This window comes from Dufourea novaeangliae, unplaced genomic scaffold (genome assembly GCF_001272555.1).
Source record: "Dufourea novaeangliae isolate 0120121106 unplaced genomic scaffold, ASM127255v1 scaffold248, whole genome shotgun sequence".
Lineage (NCBI taxonomy): Eukaryota > Metazoa > Arthropoda > Insecta > Hymenoptera > Halictidae > Dufourea > Dufourea novaeangliae.
Window position 1 is genome coordinate 1263206 of NW_015374156.1, and position 24654 is coordinate 1287859.

General features: G+C 34.6%; 1 protein-coding gene across 1 annotated transcript in view; it reads left to right on the forward strand.

Annotated features, from left to right (window-relative positions):
• LOC107191913 (hemicentin-1) overlaps positions 1–24654 on the forward strand; it is a 423923-nt gene that overhangs the window by 579 nt on the left and 398690 nt on the right. The window lies entirely within an intron of this gene.

A 24654-nucleotide genomic window follows, 5' to 3' on the forward strand; every position in this document is an offset into this window, starting at 1 on the left:
ACAACTGGGAAACGAGTGAAAACGAGTGGGAAGTTCTTGAGAGTTTCGCAACAACTGTATAATATAAACACGGAACAAAAAATACACTTTTCACCAACGCCTCCGCCTCAGCGAAGGCAACAAACGCGCGCGGACCCGTTGTCGCGTGCACCGTGAATATGTTTCGCGTTATTCGCGGAACTTGCCACTCTAGCACCGGAAGCGAGAAACAACTTGGATTGTGGAGTGATAGAGAAGTTCTTAATTGCCGTTCTTCAAAGATTTAGTAGTTGGAAAAATTTTACCGTTACACGGTTCAGATATTCCATTTCGGATAATGGGTTATTTGTTATTGCGCGAGTTAATTAGTCGGGAATTTTATGAAGGAACGAAGGAGTTTATAGTGATTTTCTATTAACGTTATTATTACGTTTCATAAATTTTACAAAAGATAAGGTATTAGAGAAGAAATGGTACCGTACAATAGCCAAGATTTATTCTAAGTAGAAACAGACGGTAATGGTTGAACATATTAGCGACATTTTATTCAATAATACGCGCAGCCAAAGAATAGGTTAAATTTGATTAACTTTTAAACGATTTATAATATACTCCGCATATTGTGTTATTTTAAATAATTTGTGAAAGTTGTTAATACGGAAGGAAATTCATGGACTGTTTAAAAGATCGCACATAGAATGAAATAGGGAATATGTTGAATAAAACTAAAGTAGTAAAGTTTAGATACCTTAAAAGATATTACAATATTATTACCCTCTGTTTACATAATTATGAAGATAAACTATTTTCAGTCCTTTTGTCTGTGTTAAAAGTATTCAGTATACATATATAGACTGCTAAACGAGTAAAAATACAATCTAGGAGAAGGTATATTTACGTGAAGAAATTAATTAAAATAAGGTGAAATAATATCTGTCAATTAAAGATTTAAATACCACTTATCTCAGGCGTTTGCAAAGCATCGATGATTTCAAATGCTGGAAATGTTTGTAAACAATGGCAACATTATTCTACAGCAGTAAAAATAAATTATGAGTAGATGGAGAATTGATCGATGGAGAATATATCATATAGTTTAATTTGTTAAGTGTCTGTACCATTAGTAGAAATAATAAGCAATAGACAGGCATAACAACCAAGCGTATTGGAAGTTATTTTATTTTTTCAAGCAGTTTTTTCAAGACAAAAGATTCAAGTCAAATAGAAATTGGATTTTTAATTTACATAGGAAATTCCTTCCTAAAATATAAAATATGGTTATTATCTTCGTTAATGTTAACACGTTGCATATTGAACTGGTTTTTTAATATATCACGCGATAAATCCTGGTTGAATATTCGATTGAGCAATTTTCAGATATAAATTCCATAAAATTCACGAATAGCACTGTGTGAACCATGAAATATGTTTCAAGTGATACGCATGACATTGTTTACATTTAATTTATTACTAAATATTAAATATTGCGTCCGTAAAATGGCTTTCGATGCAAATAATCAAATAGAAATAATTCTCATATCTGATGCTCGTTAGGACATTCAATGTTTTCAAGTATTCACAAACGTTTTGCTTTTCGAAGCGTCCGAAATATTATAATTACCAATGTATAACAAAGTTTAACCATTTTTCTAACTCTATGGCAGTATTTTCACAACAGTTTTACCTACGTGCCTTGTTTATTTGAAGCAGGTATTAATGTTAAACTTTTTCAGTTCGAAGCGCGAGCAATCGAAACGCGAGAAAAATAAAGTTGCCGTGTTTGTGCATTCCACGGAACCACAGCGAAAAATTTATAGTGTTCAAGGGAGGGAAAGAAGATACGTAACGCCGCCCTGCGAATATTCACAGCTTTTACTATCGAGTCCGCGGCCACGCAAGAAATTCCGGGCTATCTTGTATCGCCCTCGGCAAAGAGTTAATGAACTTTGAAGAATTCGTATTCTTTACGGGATCGCGTTGATATCGCACCATCCGTCTACGCGGAAGCATTCGAACACCCGCGAATGGAACTTCCTGTCGGCTCTCTATTACATACAGGGTGAACCACGAATCCCGATCAGTAGAGTCTACTCTATTATTAGCAGTCGGATCGAAAATGGTTTTATCAGGTATAGCATGACTGCAAGAGACCTTTAACGTGATTATAGCAAATGTTTTGTCAACTCTTTTTTTTCATGATTTTTCAAGGTCTCCTTCAATTTTTTGCAAATATACCTTAATTTTTTTACGCCTATCTGTTAGAGAATTTCAAGACGAATTCGGTAAGTATCATAACATAACTTTTACCTTAACTTTTGAATTATGTATATTATATTAATTATTATATAAAATAATAACAAATTAATAAAATTGACAAAAAATTTGCTGATAATGCTGATAAAAACATTTTCGATCGGACTGCTAATAACAGAGTAATCTCTACTGATCACGATTCGTGGTTGACCCTGTATATTCGCTGTATGGTTCCACGTGAGAAATTGCTGTCGATTGTTCCTCGAACTCGTACTGTTTACTGGGAGTGAAATTTCCGTTGCAAGAATGTTATAAACGGATTGGATGTTCCGATGTTAATAATGCTACCAGATCGTTTCAATATATGCGCTTTGGAACTAGTGTATGCTACTGCAGAAGAATACGTACATGATTTATGTTGGAGCACGTATCCAGAACCGATATAGAAGGTGTTCACTCTAACGGCCTGGCTCAATTTTTCAGCATTTTACGATAATGTATTAAGAAAAGTGGGTAACCAAAATTTATCTGTGTTTATTGGACAATATACACTATCAGCCAAAAGTATGGGACCAGAGTTCATGATTGATGAATAACTCATTACATATTCTGTTCTAATATAATAAAAGTTACGGGAATCAGTATATGCAAATAAAAAATTATTTTCAATCAATCTTAGCACATTAATTTTATGAAATCCTCGTGGAATAATGTTTTTTGGCCGGTAGTGTATATAATGATACAAACATTTCAAAGATACATTTTTTCATAGTAAACTTCTGAAGGTCGCCTTGAGTTTTATTAAATGGAACCATGTAATTTTTCTTATTTTATGTCATAAAGGATATTAAGACGAATTCAATCTGTAAAAAATGTGACTTATATTGATACAATACTATACAGCAATGGAAGCCGGTCAAGTGATCAGCACGTTCTCTGGATTTATCCCCACTTGATAAAATTGAGCCGAGAACGCAAGTGTATTGTACTATTATTTTACTCCCACTGCTGTAAATTTAGTATTGTAGGAATAAAAGTGTCACATTTTTTACTGGTCGAGTCAGTCTTAACATTCATGTTATACTTGAAATAAACTCTCAACATTCTGTTCGTAATAAGCAATTGCTTTCGAACTCGTTTTACATTATTTTCAAGGCATTTATTACTGATAATCGCTGGCGCTTTCTGTTTCTCGAGATAGTGTTCCTGTTACAATGCAATTGTATATATGAAATTGTTAATGAAAAATTAACATACTGATAGTTTGACGAAAAGAGTGATACTGTCCAAATGCAGCTCGTCGACCATTGATATTTATTTTATCTTCTTATACACACTGTAGTGTTATGAAGCAGGGAAATTGTTTTAACGATTAGAGTTCTTGTATCTTGAAACTCTTCGTTGTTTTGTATCCGGGTCATTGTTCTCTCATTCAGTATCATACTACGTACGGAATTTTTTTTTATTTATTCTTTATAGTCGCATCAACCTCTAATAGCAAGGTTAGAGACAACGATTGCATTCAAATTACAATACTATAATTTTTGGTAAAGTTTTACTAATTAAAAATTTCTATTATAATGATATTAATATGATTTCGTGCGATACTCTTATTTTATTGGCTGGTGTGTTCTTACCTGAAAATGCAGCCACTTGCAATTTTGTGGTGGAACTAAGGGCGAACGGTTCTTCCAGAACTGTTAGCAGTCATTCCTGCATGACTTGGGGCAGAAGTACGTGGGTTCTTCCTTAGTTTTCGAACAATGGTTCTTCTCTTCCCCAACGATTCAGCTACTTTGGCCGGTCTATACAGACATTGCTCTCAATAGTACTTTCGACTTTTCATTTCTTTTTATAATGTAACGAGAAATAGTCTGGCGAGATTCGTAGTCTTAATCCGAGATTTCTACCTCGACGATATTAAAAAAAATAGTAAGTTAATTGGATATTTCAACACTGCCTAGAGATCTTCAGTACTTATTTCGCATCGATCTGTTGGGTTGAAACGTAAATAACTTTCATTTCTTCTTTGCGTCTGTTTTCAACCAAGACAGTTGGCAATTACTTTTTATCTAGACCATATTATTTCGTACCATTAAATTTTACGAATTATCGTTAACATCTTTGTTAGTAATATTTTTTTGTTATTATGACGAAATTAAACAGTTTCAATTTTCAATTTCCTAAAACATTTCCTAACACTTAATATTTTCCAGCAATTTAATAGGGAAATCGTTATTATGCAATATTGTGTGAACTTACAGAATAATGAAGAACATCAATACGTCTTCTTGTATATTAAAATGTTTGTGGAATTGCAGTCCTATTTTATTTAACGTTTTTGCAAGCACGACACCCCATGTTTTTCATTATAAATTCCAAACAGATGTCATTTATACGTATTTAATATACTAATTTTAGCGATTGAAGGTAATTACTTCGAAACACTATATTAGTAGCTTGATTATTAAACACTATCTTGAAAAATAACACTTTGTTACTGCATTTTTCATAGTAGCGCTGCAAGGGATTCAAAAGTTACCCGAAGGGAATCAAAGGAAAATTATTCTTTTTTAGTGTGTCAGTTATCAAAGTACGTAAAATTTCGACAACACAGACCTGAGAGAAATGTCACAGTTCAGAAAAGGAAAATCGTGAAGTTGGAACGCGACAATTACTCTCTCGAGACTCAAGCAAATTTACATTTACATTTTCATGAAAAGCTTGAAGAATTGACATTCCGCCATCGTAACTTTTCTGATACTGAGCGACGCATAGGGAAATATTTGCTTGCAACGCTTGTAAATAAATTTCACATAAATGAAATCTTTCGTTGCATTCATAAAATGATACAGCCGTTGAACTCTCCTGTTTCATGAAAAACAACTTATTGGATTATTCAAATTTATTAGAATTATGAATGATTGATTAAAGCATTTTGAGAACAAAAATTTATTAGTACGTGAAATTTAGTTCTTGATTTAATTGAGATTTCATAAATCAGTCAAATATAGTTTATTCAATAGTTCGCTATAATTTTATATTAAAGAGTAACTTAACATACATAATTGAAACGTTTAAATGTGGCAATTATTATTTAACTAGTGAACTTATAAGTTATTATATATGTTACTTTGTTTTCAAACTTATTATCGACAATATTCTTCATAGTAACGTCGAAGTATATCATATTTAAAAAATCATTTTTATCTTGCGTTTACCTCATTTAGTTTGTTGCAATATCCAGAGCAAATTTATATCTACAGACTCCTCTCGATTATCGTCCCGAACTCGGGTCTGCGCCGGGACAATAATCTTCTAGGGAAAAATGCTTCACACCCTCATAAGTTCTTTTTTTGCCCGAAGCCCGAGTCTCAGCAACAAAAGCGGAGGAGCAACAAAGTATGCGCTTGACAGGTTTTACGCCTTCCCCCACAGTGGTAGGGATAATGCTTGGACAATAATCGTGTAGAACATGCCAGACGATAATCGAGAGGAGTATGTATGTTTCTTTTCTTTAGAGCAATCGTAAATATTTTCCTCTGAAAATATTCTTATTCTTCTCTTGAACTTTAATTCTAATTTTTATATTATTTGAGTTTGAGATCAATTATTATTCACAGCTGTATCCTCTAACTTAAATTCTTTCCTGTGTCAAGAAATTCTAATCTAATATTATTCTATGGGTTCTTTACGACACTCTGTACAGTTCGTGTTTAATAACGGTTATTGTAGCCATTTGTGCAAAGATGTTTCGTAGCAGATGTTTTGCAGCGGTTTCGTTCGAAAAACGTGCAATTTCGACTCCTCGGGACTTAACGTGACGAAGCTGTGGCTTGTGCAGCTTTCGTTATACCGGGCGAACTTTTAAATATTAGAAAACCAACACTGTCGACGGTAGAACAGGAGTTTTTCAGTTCCTGACAGTTTTAGGATTAACGACTCCACTCGAATCGATGCGTAGACCTCGTGCACCGCGCGCACAACCACGGAATCGAGTTTCGAGTGGTTGTCGGTGTGCTCTTGTAAAATTTTAAGTTGCATGCATGTTTGCTCTGCGTTTCAGATAACTTCTAACATTTCAAAACGCAAAAGCTGACTCTCAAAACCGTAATAATCAAATATAAATATCTACGAACTCTTTTAGCAAAAGTGAATATAGTAATAGACGCAACCTAAAAGAGAAGAAAAAAAGTACTTCTTATTCTAAATATCCAAAGAAAGTATTTATATTCACTGTATAGATAGAACATTGCAGAAATTTTTGGTAGAAAAATCTTTCACACGACAAAGTTTTAATTTCTTTACACGACTACAAAACACTTCCTTGCGTTTTTAGAATCAGCCCTCGTATAATGAATGTGTTTCACCCATTTACCACTAAAATAAGGTTAATTTTTTTTCTAAATGATTCGGGAAAAAGTAGGCGAATAGAATACTTAAGGGTCACGAGATTCAAAGAGTTTAAGCGTCGGAGTATCGATTTTGTCGTAAAAAAGTATCCTCTGAAAATCGAGGAACGAACCTCGGGATCGGTAAAAAGGCGAGCTGGAACGCAGGGAGGTGGGGGGTTTCGACGGAATGGAAACACGTCCGGGAAAAAGAAAAGTGACCGGCCTTCTCCCTTCTCCTCTCCAACGGTGGACTCGTTTAACCTCGCTGCGAACGCGTTTAATGCTAATCAAGGGATTAACGACAATGCACATGGATCGCGATCGAAGGGAACGAAAATGAGTAGAATTTGTAAATGATCCTTCTTTCAGAGGGGAAGTTAATAGGATGCTGGGTCGAAAAACTAATAATTCGGGGAACGGCATGCGTCGGAATAGAACGGTTCTATTCAAACTGGGTATTGGTAATCGATATCGGCAATTAATATGAACACGATGTCGCAAGGTTAAGCGTAAATATTATCGCAGCATTAATTTTCGTTTGAATTTGCATGCCCGTGCTCCCGAACTATGTGCAAATGCCCAGATAGAGGCTGGTTCGCCGTGCGTTACACAACGTTTCCGAAGGTGTTGTGTATTTTCACGTTGATGGATGTAATAATAAAATACTAATTAATTTCGTACAGTGCCGGATAAATGAGTTCGTACACATATGTTTTTCTTTGTGTTTGTTGTCGCGGCGATGTTATGAAAATTCTGTTCTTACGGAGTGTTTTGTATCAGTCTGACGCTAGCTTCCGTAAAAGTTACACGGAGGTACATACACGTTACAAAATACGAAATAAGACATTTACACTTGACATACACGGTGTGTTCAAAAAGTTCTAAGACTGGTATAATAAAAAATTGAATTCTGTTGATTAAGGAATTTTTATTGTTCAGTCTTATACATACATTCCTCCTCTAGCTACAAATTTAGTACAATATTCATAGAGTGCTTTGAAAAAGCATTTGCTTGAACAAACCGAACAACTACTTGCTTGAAATACTGGTTTGAAAGCCTTAATTAAGGATTCAGAGATTGACGATTTTAGAAAGTGGACTATCTGAAACCGAGTATAGAAATCAGTTTAATGAAATCTATTTGCATTAATACTCACTATCCAATTATTAGCAAGGAGATTTAGGTTTCAAGGACTAAGGTAATGTGTTTTTATTAGCTTTTGAAACGTAACCTTCTTCGTTGCTACTGTAAATCTCGTATTACTCGGTCTCACAGTACAGGAAGTTTTATTGGAACCTGACTACCGTGTTACGCGAGGATTGCTCACATTCTAATAAAAATATCTTGTTTCTTATACTAGTATTTCTATACATGCTTCGTTCATTTAATGTTCCTTCATGTCAGGGCTGCATTTTTACACTTCGTTGGTTCATTTATACAAATCTAATGGGTAATTTTTATAATGAAAAATGAAAGAACATGCAGATAATAATACGTAAAATTTGCTATTTTGGAAAGGACTTTTCAAAGAATAACTAACACGCGTAACATTTGCTGAAAACTACGTTCTTTGGAAGATTTACATTAAATTCACTTTGTTTCTCTCTAATCGAGCTAGTTTAATTACATTTCCCTTCGTTTAGAGTGCGAAGTTTCACTGCCGAATATTTCTCTATGAACTTTCCCAGAAGTAACAACAACGTTTAAAATAGGCGTATTCTAGTCGCGGCTGGAGCTGTGCGAATTCTGACGACAGAAATAAACCTTCTGTTTATGCGAAGCCAGACAGAATGCACGAATACGTGGAATTGATTTGTTGCAACTGGTGTGGTTTAACAGCGGAAAGACGTGAAATAATGAAATTTAATTTATATTACAGTAATTTGATAATAATTAGCAAATAGAAAATTATAATTTGCATGCAAAAATTAATACACATCACTGTTTATGGGTGTTACAAGTAGAAACAGAAAATACTTGTGGTCCACTTTAACTAGACGTATTCAAAAATACCTGTATCCCACAATTTTTTTAATTATTTGTTCAAGTTATCATTGAATAAAGTGTAAAGACGAAATATTATAGATGACAATTGCTGGTAAAGCAATATCTCGAAGCGAACATAACCGTTTCGACTTCACTATTATACGTACACAAGTTTGCATTATATCCAGCCATCTATGAATTTAACATAAAAAATGTTCCTGATATAATGTCAGTGTTGAAAAAATAATCAATAGACAGTACGTGTTGTGTGTATACCGTAAATGTGGAAATATGAAGCGTAACGCAGTAAAAATTTTAGTGTAATGAATATTTGTACATTCTGTTACAAGTGCCTAGCAAATTAATCTATAGAAATCTGAATTTGATATGTTAAATAATCTAAAAGTGCTGAGTTCAATAAATTCACACATAGAAAAACAATCAAAAAGTATATAATTTAAATCGAGTTGAACTATTTCAAACACGAAATGCATCAATGCACAGCGTGTTATAATTTCAAAATGAATAATTTTACATGATGGAACAAGTTGAAAGTATACAATAGCATTTTTGTTGCGAGACATTGTGTCCAAAACAATTAAATTCACACATATTCTCGAATACAACTGAAATTGCGTCTGGCTATTATTCCCTGTTACTACTTGCAAACATTCATCAGTCTTGTTTGTGATTTCTCGATTTCACTACCATCTCACTCAATCGTATAAAAATAAAGGAAGAAAAATATATATAGTGTAATTCATTCTTGTTGGAATGTGAACATTTCATTTAAAAAGAAGTCATTACAAGAGTGTAAGGATTGTTAGACAAAATTGGAGTGATAATTGGAATTGATGTGGATCTAACCCAGACCTAAACCTTTTTTCTGAGTCAAGTAATAAAGTGGCGTGTAGTAAGAAATAGTAGAAAAAACTTGCGTTTCACGGCTTACATAAGAAACCAAGAGAAGTTTAGAAGCACGGGAAGGGTTGACAGTCTCGGTTCTGCAAGACCCCACAGAAGAAAGTATTATTGCCGGTCGCACATGGCCGTAAGAGGCTCTTTCACGTTAGAAAAAAATGTTGATGTTGCAAACACTTGTTTTCTTCCGGTTATATTACAGTTTCAAAATATAAGATACTTTAGATGTTTCTGGCTCGTGTTACGTGAACATGTGTTACACGTTTTTTTGTTTTTAATACAATTAGAATATTCGTATTTATACTGTATATTTGCGATTTTATTACTTGATTTGCCTCATGGCAACTCTAATGTAGTATTATATAATTTCAGGTCAATTTGTCAGTTGGCTTCTTTGGTTTTTTATATAAAAAATTGTACTACAAATGTATTTCATTAAATTCAGCAATTCTTTCGAAATGTGGAGTACGTAAATTATGAAGAATGAATGATGGATTTCAATTTTAAAGTAAGTAATACTGCTACTTACAATGAGTATCCTATAAACTTTATAAATATTTGTGTGCATAATTCATGATATTTTTAATTCCTGCGTTAACTGCCTGAGAATACAGTAAAAACAAGAATTAATACCTTTAAGGACATCTTCTTCTATTTCTTTAATCTTACTGTTACGATAACCGTAATTTTGCCCTTTAACATTATTATTTTGTCCCCTATTCTATATTATATTTTTGATTACTAGACTGTGAATTATACTATACGCAAAATTTAATGTAATAAACTAAATATTTTAGAAAAAATTTCGAACTTCAACTCCGTAAAACATAAGAAATAAATTTTTGTTCATCATCTGTCTCTATTGATTTCCCCAAAGACGTGTGATTTTGCATAACAATTCGCAGTCTAGAGGTTCTATTGCAGAGCTTGGTTTGCATAAACGATGTTTCAGATGCACCGAGCTAACATTTCACGACTGCACACTTTATGAGGGCGGAGGAACGATGCAAAAAAGGATTGTTTTACGGTAACGTGATTACGTGAAACAACATGTATGTATGCGCGTGTCGATCGTTGATCTTCCACGGTGTACAAACGCGGAACAAAAGACTAGCAAATTGTTTCTCCGGTGAACGGTGCGCAGCGCGAAAAGATGCGTTACCGTTAAACGTTGACATTAATTTAATGGCGCCTTCCTGTACCGGTTCGGTGTCATTTGCATATGTTTCGGTCGGTCTCACACCAACTTTATGCTTGCATATGTACCAGCAAACTACGCGAAACTAACGAACGTATCAAGTAACAGGGAATTCAACGTTGGACTAGATCAATTTATGGAAATCGTTCGAAATTAACGAATTCGACAGCCCGGTCGAGAGCAAGCGAAATTTTCATTCGGCTCTTTGCGTTCTTTCACACCGACCATTCACTCATAACAAATTCGCGACTCGTTGAACACGCGGCTCCCTTTTTCACGCATAATTTCCTTCGTTTTATACCTCCGGTTCAGACTTCCGAATTCAGCTGCTATATTTAACAATATCATCTCACAATTTATCAGAAATTTACTTTATATTTATTTATAAACGCCTCTTCAAAATCATTTCGGATGGATAATTTTTCGATTTTGTACAATTATTCTGAATTATTGAGTAATCATGAGTTTTGTTTATTTCCTGATATTTATAATAGTATTAGAGGATAAGGTCCTTCGAAAAGTCTTGACACATTGTTTACTAAAGTGACCCAAATGGATATAGGCGAATGTTTATGAGCAGTCATTTCTGTGCATTAGGTCATTTCGTAAGTAATGTCGTTTCCTGATTTTATAATTCAGCGCAGAATATTAATAAATACGATTATTTTCAACCATCGCAGTATTGGGCACTGCTTTCAATCTATAATCGTTACTCGTCTCTCGGGTAATTTCTGGATTTTTTATTCAAAAGTTTTTTTTGGATGTTTTTCATTAAAAACTCATTCGAAACAGATTTTAAGTGCTCACTATCATCAACTTGTTTATTTGTTAAAAAATTGTTCAGGGATCAGAATACGTGGTAAAAATGAATAAGTAATAAACTCTACTTTTCATCAGAAACAATCCGATCAAGAAATCGTAACTGTTTTGTTGGTCACTCAGTGAAACACAAATATTCATTCACTGGGTACAGTTCATATGAAACCCATTTTCCAAATCTCGATGCTTTTCCAATTTGTTACAAATGTCAATACACAGTACTACTGCTACAGTTTCGTCTTTTTGCTATTTCTGCCCTAGTTAAAAGAAGTTTTGCTTCAATTAGATCCTTTAATATTTCACTTTTAAATAAGATAAAAAAACGCACTGCATATGGAACGACCTGATAATCATATCGTTTACTAATAATTCTTCTATTTCGCGGAAATAATACACCAGCAAGCAGAGAAAGTGGGATCGTGTTATAATATGAGTTCATTATCCAAAGTCAATTTCATAGACAGTCCAGGATAGGGTCGATCCAATACAACCATTAAAAGAAACCAATTTCACAGAAGAGAGCTTCAGTTACGCGTTTCTGAGACGAATCCGGATGGATTAAGGAGACTATCGACAACCGATACATTATTCATTTATCGACATCAATTTCCAGCATACGTAGAGCGTTATCCGTGGTACGTGGGCTAGATAATTGTAACATCGATTGAAGACAACAAATCCGCAACACGACATTACTTCGAAGCGCAAATCATCGAACGCGATACGCTGGGAGAAAACGACTGCACTGTTCAAAAAATTGTAACCTTAGTTCTGTTTTGCAATGTCTACTGAGTGATCCTTTCCGAGTGTCTTGTCCTAAACACTAATCCACAAACAGAATTGTTCTATCACCCTCAGTTTTTGAAAAACATGAATGTTGTTAAAACGCACGATTTCGGGCATAAATTGGTGTATTACCTGAAAACTAAGAACGCCAGACAGTTCAATTGTGTTTTATAAAATAGAGGAGAGTTTTCTGATTGTGTCGGTGTATACAGTTATTAAATTTTGTAATTTTGAATGGTCGGAAAATATCCATCGGGAACATGTTTAAGCGCAATCGACATCGATAATACAATCTCATTGGCACCCACTTTTTATATGTATAATGTTTGATGCTTTTCATGCATTTTTGGGCATTAATCACGGAACTGTAAAGAACTTCTCTTGATCACTGTAAGTTTCAAACAATTTCGATATTAAGTGCATGAATAAGTATGTATGACTTGTATAGTTGACTAACTTACTGTTTAGTAAAACTAAGCTGAGCTTCCGGCGTTTTTAGTTTTCACGTAATACGCCATTTTTGCCTGAAATCGTGCGTTTCTACAAATATTCGTGTTTTTTTCAAAAACTGAGGGTGGTAGAGTCATTCTGAGTCGTGTTCAGAACTAGAAACTCTACAAGGATCATCCAGTGGATATTTCAAAACAGAACTAAGGTTAAAATTTGTTTGCCAGGGTTATCGATCGCCACGGGATCGAATTCCCAAAGAGCGTGTCGTTCCGCGATTGTCAAGTAGCGAAAAAGGCCGATGCGTGTACCCACTTGACCAGAGAACGATCGTGCTTTTTCGTGTTTCGAGCGATCGTTACATCTCGCGCGTTTCCTCTTTCGTTCAATTATGCCTCTTGCCCTTTATCTCGTTGCATTTTGTAGACGTGTTGTAACGGGACGCCTGAACGCGAATATTATTTCATTCGCTTCGATGGTCGTTACGATGTCGGACGCCACGTAATCGACACGAATATTTATAAAAAAACAGACACGCATTTAATGAAAATATGACATTTACAAGGGAACCGTGTTTGCATGTCGTTACAGTATGTATACATCATAAATATAATACTTATATTTTAAATTGCATTTTTTTATAATGCGTTAATATAAAATATGCATCATGATATTTTAATAAATACAAAAATTCACTATACAAATACTGTAATACCTATCTATATATATTTTTTACCGACCTGAATATTTGCTTACAAGGAAATAAAATCATTTGTCTCCTTAACCCTGTCATTCCCAAATTGTTCACCAATTATAAGAAAAGTAATGTTTTGTTTTTTTGTCTAGACTATATGACATATAAATGGTTGATAAGAAACATTTTCAAATTAATGAATCATCAAAGGCAACAATGCCTTTCTTTATTCGTTGATATTTGAATACTTTTTTACTTTTATCACAGTTATTTATAATAATGTACCTTACAAAGTTATTAAATATAATTGCAGAAACTATTATATACTCACAAATAGGAAAAATATTTGATACTAATATTTTATTTTCTAATTTATAATATATAGCCATATGGCTACAGTGTTATTGTTCTGTAACATCTCACACGGTTTTGATCAAGGAAAATTGTGGCAAGATATATTGAGTTTAAATTCTGCTGCCATTTCATTAAAGAAATAGTGAATTACTTATTCAGAAATTTCTGAATATCCGTAAAAAATATCGTAATGCAAGAAACATTGGATTTATAGAAATTTCAGAAAAAACGACTTAGATAATAAATAATAATCAAATTTTTAAAGAGAGTATCGTTCGAGATGAAATTACACTTAGAGGAATAGTTCGTATAAATGTAGAAATGACAGATCAAAAGACCCAACTTTGAAATTCTCTATGACTATTACAGTTGCTTGATAAGTCACAGCTATACAGAAATTCCCAAAAGAGTTGACAGTATCTGAATTTCGAGATTTTCTAAGCAATCATGTAATTATGTCGCATATAGACTTAAAATATAAATTGAACTGCCATCGTATCAAAATTCGAAATTACAAAAAATACTGTTAATGTGAACTTAATGGTGTACATTCTTCGATCAATGCTAGTAAATAAGAATGAAGCCCAACACCATTTCGGTAATTGGCATTTTACCATGATAGGAAGGGCTACGCTCAGGTACGGTTATTCACGGTGATTCCTTACTTGCAGATATACTATTTGCATGATCTAATCTCGACAGAAAATTGGCTTCTGCTGGCAGCTTAGCAGGTACATTCGATATGACGGTTTGACGCGGGATTCAGAGAAATCTAATTTTCCTCGGTCGGCAGGAAAATACTAATAGTCCCTTTCATTATTTTCAAGCAAATGAAATTAGACTTCATCCCTCTTATTATGCCTTTACAATTCGAAGTAACCGTATTATTGAATCAAATGTTTCAGAAGCAGAAAGCAGTTTCTTACTTATATAATATGTATAACATATATATTTTATTTGAAAAGGAGCAACTCGTTCTGTCGTGATGAATAAATTCATGTGAATCTGTTATTATTAGTGTCGCTAATAGCCCAATGAAATTGATAATATGCCCACAAAGAATACATAGAGAGTAACCGTTAGTTAACTGTTTTAACAACATATTTTTAAGTGTATCATATCACGATATGGAGGATACATCTGTTTTTTGAAATACTAATGCTCGACTGAATTCTTCAGGGAGATTAAATTTGTAATTAAATTTACTTGGAAAACTTTTTACAAATTAGTTTGGAAGCGTGGAGCACGATGATTACGCACAAATAAATGACTACATGAAAATACAAACTGGAACTGCTTAATTTTTTCATTGAAAGTGGATTTAAGTATCGGACTTTTTAAAATGTGAAACTGAATTTTGAAATCTAAACTGAAATGTTAGTCTTAAACTCTCTAGAAATAAATAGTATGTACGTTTAAAGGAACTAGTGAATTATTTATGACTTGAGACCACGTTTAAGTTCTCATAAAAAATATCCGCATACAGTTGAACATCCATGCAAATTGCATTCCAGTAATTACAAAGATTCAAGGAAACTCTCTGGAAGATCTCCTAGAAAGACTCATCGTTCAGTGCTTATTCATTCAAAAAAGCTAGAATCTCGTCCGTCCAGTTTCACAGAAATTATTCACTTTGAAATTTATAAGACTCCGCAACGTAAATCCCTATGAAAATTCATTTCAGTAAATATTAAGTTGCTAACTGGAGATGGAACTACTTTCGCGAGGTTCCCACCGAAGCAAGTTGCACCTCGGTGATAAGGTTCCCTCTTTAAAAACAAGCAACGAGTTAATTGTAAAAGTTCCGTTCGCATTTCTTTGTCTTTTTCATTTAGTTCGAAAAGTTTGATCCATTGATGGAATTTCGATACACAGAGGGAGCGAGGAGTGGGAAACGGGAGAATGCATTTCCAGACACACGATGCACTACGGGCTTCGTGACCGGGCGGAACAACCTATAACTTTACCGTGAACCCCGTGGACGTGACTGCAAATGATATAATAATGTTGCTGCATTCGTCTGAATTCGTTTCGAACTCGGTCGAGGCTCTACGGATAGAGTTTTAACCGACGCAGAGTGGGACAATTAGCATACCCAGCTGGACAGAAGTCTAAAAGTAGTCTACAGGGAGTTATTTCTTTTTTTTATCAATTTATATACTGTCTAAGGTAAAATATATTCAAAAGACTAAAACAAGACGTAACTATAAAAATAAATTGTGATAAGACATATGTACTATATGATATTACGTAATTGATATAGTTGAATAATATAATAGAGAATCATATCATCGAGCGATGAATGATTATATATTCTCTTATTTTAATAATTTCACTATATTTTACTTTAGATAGCATGTAAATTAATAAAAAGGAAAGAAAAAGTTCGATGTAGACTATGTACTTTTAATCTTTTGTCCATCTTGGTACAGGTATTATACGCTATTTGTCCCATTGTGGTAGGACCAGCAAATAGGAACAGTTGGATTTAAAATATATTATTGTTAACAAAAGATATTCCATCAAGTTCGTGCAAAAATTACAAGGAATCCATGCGAATCTCAGTATGGGCACTACAAGGAACAAATTACATATTTTGATTCTTAAAAGACTCTTCCAAATACAGAAATGTCTCAATGAGTGCGACGTACTCGGATCCCCTTCGAAGCCAAGCCTCTGCTTAGCTTTTGTTTACTCTGTTTTGATTAATTACAGAAGGGAAACCCCGCTTCCCAAATGGTGGGAATGAGGCCGTTGCTTGTGTCGCATTCATCGAGGAATCACTGTAGTCTTTATATAAAAGAAATAATATTTAAATCTTTACGATAATCGGTTCGATGAATCATTGTTGAGTGTAGATTTGAATAAAATTTCAATTTTCACCTTCTTGTCTTTCTGTAACGTATGCACAGAAGAACGTTGCACGTGAAATTAATGAAACCAAATCGAATTTAGAATAATGCAAGTTTGAAGGAGAAAATTTATGTTTATATGTTCGAGTACAAATATTCCATTATTAGTTATTTATTATTAACTATCATATAACATCTTTATCTCCAAAAAATAATGAAATTATAAGTTCCTCGAATTGAAGAGTTTTGTCCATCTAGATAGGCTACTTGTCCCACTGTGGGCGGTGCCATGGCGCGATTCGCTCGACTAAGCGTTGAAACTTTTTCGTGCGGCGGTGTGCTTGAAATTGAAGCCATTACGGTGTATTTTCCTTGTGCTTCACGCTGCGAAAAAAAAGAGATCACTCGAATTTTCCCTCGATGACGCGTGAATGTAAATTTCATTCTGTTGTTGAGACTGACGCGGACAGTTTCGGAATTGAACATTTTTTTGGGGGAAAAATACGCGGCTTGACGGCCACGGAGATCGTTTAATTCTCTGTCCCTGTACCGCAGAAATTTACGAACCGCCGGTGAATTTATAACGCTGTCCCGAGGAACAATTTTTTTGTGGACTACCGTTACGGCTACCTGATTGTGCTTTAATTATACTTTTACGATATATGAAATAGGACGAGGGACATCTTTGCGAACCATAATAAATTTGATAGTTCATTAGTAGATTTCATGCGTTTATAGCATACTCGAGAGTCTAATATCAGATACAATAAAAAGTTGATAAAATCGAATGAGTTTTTTGCATTCTATTTTGAATTTCATAGAACTCGTAGCGGAGTAAACAAATTTCTGTTTGACACCATTTCCTGTAAATTATTCTGTAGAAATCTGGATCTGCATAAATATCCGCAGTTTATTCATTAACGAAGACGAAATTAATAGAGCATAGGCACTAGAATAAGATGGGTGTCGTTATTTGAAACAGAGTGTTTGTGCTAATCTTTATTAGCGAAAGTTTGATACGCTTATGCAAATTTCTGATGGTCGGATATAAAATTATTAATATGTGGCTATACCTTTATTCGACGAAAATGTTAACTTTGTTTATATTTTCTTCGTTATAAAACGTTTCATTCACAGTATGCAATTTACAGACAGCTATGCGAAATTTTAGTATTATGCAATCTTACATAATAGTAAAGTTTCAAGTACATAATACAAAGAATCCTTTATTCTCTCATATTTGTTTTACTTCAGTGTATTTATTATAATAATATTTAAGTTTTGTCTTTTCATATTTAATAATATACATCGTCAGTGTACTAGTAGAGTGACACAACTAAAAGAAGATAATTTTTTAGCAGCAAAAAATTATTAGTTACTCAACAATTGAGCAATAAATAGATTGTTTTCCTTTTACAATTTAGCTAATAGTCTTTGTGTTTCTAGGGTCTCTAATAAAATATTGTTTGTGTATACTGTTCATTATTTAAAAAATGAATTAAAACAGCCCTATGTTGGATTGTGATAGTGTTCTTGTTAAATACTATAATTTCATGATAAATATACGTATATTTTTATCTCTTAAATAAAAATAACTTATATTTGCAGTTAATTTTTTGAAGATATCTCATAAATAATGAGTTTTTACATGTGTCACTACTCTAGCAAACCGACGATATTTTTTCCATGATGATCACACACAAAAATCCATTAACCCTCTATTGCGTCGTGTAACACTAAACACGCGTGACTATGCATTCATGTCAATGGAAGTCTGCTACCGTGTGTGGTTTTTTTGCATAAGAGAACACTCATGATTTGGAAAATACAGTCTAGAATGTTAAAGCATTATTTACAAAACATTCGTACATTTATGTGTAGACTGCAGATTTTTATTCAAAGTGACATTTTCTGAAGTACAACAATTCGTAAAGACAAGAGAAAATCTAGTAACTTCGTTTTTCTCTAAAGTATTCTATTGGTTTCCGAATAAAGTATAGAATTATCAAAAGAACCATCTAATGAAAGTTTTATCTTTCATTGTATTTTACAGAGCCCTATAGACTATAAACGCATAAAATCCACAGTCGATTTGTGTGCTACAATTCATTTACTCTGAAACTGTAAATTTAATAAGCATTACATTACTTGTTAAATTCGAATATTATCAGCACGTTATTAACAATAATTGTCCGGTATATGTATATGTTCACAATTACTGAAATGTACTGCTGCGTTTTATTAGCAACAAATTTGCTTAATTGATCCAATTTCCGCGGACTTCGCGAGTGAATATCATCCAATAAAACCCGCTAATTAAACATTTTGAATAAACATACGCGAGAACCTTTACATCAGAGCTCGGTAATATGACCTAAAGTATCGACCACTTTCGGTGATCGGTTTGAGGGATTTATGTATTCAAGGGTGTACTTATCGATAATCGGGACACCGCATAGAAACATTCGCAGCACAGTCGATGAAGCGCTCTTGACGATGTTGATTTCATGTTTAATTCACACTACGAAATATCCCGATCTATCAGCGCGCTCGCGCGTGCGCACGTGGTCGTGTCCCGCAATTTTTTTAACGTTCATTATATCCGTGGGAATCCTGAAGCTTCCACGACAGAAAGAAATATCGGGGAAACCGTAGTTTGCGTTAACGGTTTCCAATAATTCAGACGATAAATATTGAATGTTTATAAATCTGTTGCGGTGTGTTTTAGCAAACTGGGAAAGTTGTATGGATGATAATATTAAAATTACCCGAGCAAACGGGCAGGAATCGCGTGCAGTAATTTTCGAAGGGATCAAACCGATACCGCGTAAATTTTGTACAAAAAGAATTTATTCGTTGGAGGGATTGATACGTACACCGCGTATTACTGAAAGTTCGTTGTTTCTAGAACGTGTAAAAATCAAATAATTCGACGGATTTGTAATTTCACATGGGATTTATTCCGTTTTCGTTCGGACGAAATTGTGCCTGCCGCATTAATGCACCTTTCTCTGTCGCGTGATACGAACATTCGACTACGTGAAAATTGTGTCAGTTTCAGCGGTGAAATAATGTTTTCGTGTTCACTAGAAATAGATCGCTGCTAACCCACTTTTCGAGACACTAGTTTTTCGCTACATGTAGAATAACAAATCGTAGGCTAAAATGATGCATGATACATTAAATATTTCCGTTTAAATTATTTCAATGTTGGTATACTTGCTGAACGTGTACTGATTATTCTTTTCTTTCTTGCAATATACGTGATACACAGGTACACCAATTACCAGATAATAAAAATTTTAACTCTGATTGATAGAGTTTTTGTTTTATCATTAATTTTGAAAATTCTATAATTACTTAATTCTTTGGTTCAAGCCTTTATGAGGCAACGTACAAACATAGCCACTAAATATAATAATTTACTGAAACATTCGCAGCTTGTTTAATTGCTTATCTCATTCTTTTTTCCCTAAGATTATGGTAAATACTGATAAGTACTAACAGAACAAGTTAGGAACTATCAGAAGCTCTATATTATGTTCTATATAGTATTTGTGACATACCATTAGAGAAAATTACAGAATCCTGTAACCTCTGGTACGTCTCCACTTAGAAAAATGCATACTGTATCACAGAATCCTAGTTATCGTTAATCATTTGCGAATAATGTCTACACTTACATATTTCTAATAATAGTACACTGAATTTTATTTAAGAAATGAATGAATTTATCGGGATGACAATAAGAAACGTAGTACTTGAAATGAAAAACACGGTGATCTCTTTAATATGTAACGTAAAAAGAGCGCGAACACATAAAAATGAACGGTAATTCTCCGCATATTTTTAATAGCTGCAGTATTAAGAATGTTTCAATTTTAATGAAGGTCCCCCTAGTGAAAAAAGCTTCGAAAAGCTCTGTTATATGGTACCGTACTAAGAGACTGCTACCAACGTGATTTAAAAGTTCCTCCATCGACTACGGTTAACAAATTGCACGGGATCGTCCGCTGTTCGCGGAATTTTAAAATGTAAATGAATTAGTGTAAAGTGCCTAAATTGTGTGAGTACGTAAGCCCCGCCGCCGGGTGACTGAATAATCGGGAGTAATTGCTGAAGGTTTAAAGAAGAGTGGAACTCCTTCGGGGCTGCTGCTCAGACAAAGTGAGTCGCTATTAAATCCCTTCTATACGAACCATGTACATATTATACCCTGCCTGCCAAAAAGTGAGTTCTCGAACGATGGGGAAAGAAATTGCGGTTAAATTATAAATTTTAAATTTATCAGAAAGCACAGGTCTCGTCGATGCTGTTCAGTATTCTTTGCGGGTCGTACTACGAATTCCATTTTCTCTCGTTGCTTATAGAATTAATATGAAACACTCAATCTGGAAACGCGACACCACTGCATTAGTGATGCAATGGAAGTATTTCTTCGTGATTCTTCTTTTCTTTTTTTTTTGTTCGGGGAGAAAAATTAATCTACGCAATAACGCCGTCCAAAATTGGAATTCAACGCGTGGAACGAATACATACAGGATGGGGCAATAACTATGTCCACTTTGAATATTGCCATTATTTGCAATAATATGAAAAAATGTTATATACAAAACTTACACGGTATAGAGGGACGCATATTGTGACACAAACATTTTCTGCGTGGGTGAAGGCATAGAGGAGATTTCAAGGTCATCTCTATTTTTTTTAATGGAATGCTATGTTTTTTTTATCGCGATGTGATTGCCGGTGTTGAGACGACTTCGGCGAGGTATCATTGAAGGTCATGCAAGGTCAAATGTGGTAGTAAAATAAGCTCTGTTATATTACAGGAGATGCTCAAAGTGTTCACCGTTTCCGTCAATGCAAAGATGCAATCTTCGTATCGCTGCATCACGTGCATGTCTTATCATTTCTAAACTGAGAATTATAGAATATAATTTCACCTAGTGATTGCAAGCATGCATTCAGTAGAATAAAGTATTCTACAACGTACCTCACATATTTTCCAATTTATCCGTTTAAAAAGTATAAAATGTACAGAGCAGTACTTTACTATAAATAACGCTTTTGAAAATTTGTCAGTTTGCCATGTCGTATTATTCGCTCTTCTTTTATAAATTACATTAACTCTCATCCGTCTGTCATTTTCCCAATTGAATTTGCTCCTCGGTGTCAAATTGACGCAGTGCTAAAAAATTAATACAATGACGAGATGAATAGTTAAGTATGCAAATTACTTAAAATGAAAGTCACGGAGCCCCAGCTAAATTTACCTACACGGGACAGAGTGATATCATTTCTTCGGAGAAAAATGTATGAATTAACGGATCGGTGTTAACATTAAATAACATGAAGCAATTGTTCTGCAAAAATATGACCCAATTTTCTTACCACTCTGAACAGAATAAACAAAATAGAAAAATACATATCATGCTCAATTTCCAAATTCAGTTAAAAATACACAAAACGTTTGCATAGTATTCATAATAATATTTTCTTATATACATATAACTTTTTACTATCTCTACAGAATTTCTTTCGTATATTCCCAGTGGTTATTATCAAGCCGACAATACGCTCAACTTTCTAACCGAAGCCTACAACTTTCAGCGTAATACTCACGTTGGCGTAAGGAGAGAAAAAAATCAGAACTTTCCTCTGTCAAAAAGTTCGGTGTTACGAACTTCAAATGTTTCGTGCGTAAGAACGCGATACTATTTCCGGTTCGAACAGAGGCGTCGAGCCGCGAACGAAATAAAGTTTTAATGGGTGGGGGGGGGGGGGGGGGGGGGGATTCGGACGTAATTAAATAAAACGCGGTGGGTATCTGGATCAACTCGTCCGCGGCAATACGAACAAATTGTTTAATTATAACTGTTCGTTTACGCCTGCGAACCGAAAACTTTCGCCCGGTGCAGATGCAGGTGCGGTCAACTTTCCGCGAATGGCCCGCTCCTAGTTCGAGCAGGCGCCATTTGTTTGCGCATATCTCACGGTACACCGGGTGTCAATAATTTCGGGTCGTTACGCGTTTCGTCGTGAAATCACATAAGTTATAATACGCGCTTTGGAACGCGCAACTTACGGTGATTTACGGTGAACCATGGACGGTTATTATGACTTCGGTTTGCTCGCGAAACAATCCTTTCAGTGTCTCTCATCGACCAGAACCTGCGCATAATTTGATTCTTCCGGGCGCGAATTGAACGATCCTTTTGTTGTTGTTTTTTTTCCTTCTCACGGACACTCGATTTCTCTGTACCTTTGTAATTTCACGCGGTTTTAGAAGAACCGCGCGCCTCGACGGAGATTCACGAAACGAAAATTAATTTTCGAGAGAGGAATTCATTTTTCTGACGCGCGAATTAGTCGTCGGCGCAACACACACACGGTTTCTCTCTGACGTGTTTTCTCGTATTTTTAAACACGCATGACAGCCCCAGACTTGGCGCTATTTTCAAATAAAGCATATTAGATTGTCGGTGGTTCCTCGACTTTCCTAGCCGCAAATTAAAAACTTGTTCTAACGGATTGCACGTTTGCGTCGAAACAAAACAAACGACCCACGGTGAAATGATAAATGTATGGAAAATATTACGCATGAAAACGTTGCTTGATCCTTCAACGTTTGACGAGCGTACTCGTCATGGGGAAATGACCACTTTTTGGATAATGACGAATATACTTGTCATAAAGGAATGACCATTTTTTGGATAATGACGAGTATACTCATCATGAAGGAATGACCACTTTTTGGATAATGACGAGTATACTCGTCATAAGGAAATACCCACTTTTTGGATAATGATGAGTATACTCATCATGAAGGAATGACCACTTTTTGGATAATGACAAATATACTCGTCATAAGGAAATGCCCACTTTTTGGATAATGACGTGTATTCTCGTTGTCCCTTGATTTTAATTATGCACGCAAATACACATTTCCCAAAGAAAGTGTCACCGTTTAAGGGTTAACTGAATACGAGGACGAAGACTAACTCGTGGAGAATCGACCGCAGTCGAACTAGCTGTGTGCATCGATGCACCGTTTTCTGTCTTATCGATAACGCCGTTTTAAAAGTTTAAATGAAACAAGTTTTTGACTGGGCAGACTAGTGCATGCCTTGCGTAACTTTCGCTCCATCCCTCGTGAGGTCGGCTCGTTTCGCAGGAAGCGTTTACTGCAGACGGAAATAATTACTCTTGCCGCGGTTTCACACGATAATAATAATTAAGAACGGACTTTTCGCGCCCGGGAGTCCGACACGCTGGCCCGTTGTTTTCTAGATTCGCCGCCATTTTGCACGGAGGCCTTGGAATCGCCAAAAGTGTACGATAATTGGACACAATTACGTTATTGACGTAACGAAAAGTTTTCTTAAATTGCATTACGTATATACACTACCGTCCAAAAATTGGGACGTGGTCATATTTTTTAGTTAAACAGGTAATCGTCTGTTAATATCTTGAACGTAATCGCCTGCAAAGAAAGTTTATTGTATATTTTTAACAGTTTGTCGAAAAAAAGTATTTTTCAAATCACATTTCTAACAAATTCGTCATTTTGTCGAATTTTGCTTTTGTCTGGGCTCTGTTATTTATGTAAGGTGTCTATGTGTATATGTGTCATACAACTCTGGGATTATCTTAAAGTAGAATCAGAAAATTTAGATAAAAAATATTTTACTAAATTAATAAATAGAATACCCCAAATTTGGTTGGAAGTTATAAATATTAAAGCTGGTCATTATGATAAAGTAACAACTGGTAAGGACCTTTTGTTATTTTTAATTTATTGTATACAAGCCATTGATTGTAATAGAAAATCTGTGAATTGACCTTTTAACATTTATTTAACGGTTCCATATACCTACACTCACTTAAGTAATTTGAAGATTGTGTGAACATTATTTAAGCCAGCGAGAATAGTTTACTCTATTTTTATAAAAAACTAAAATTTGTGT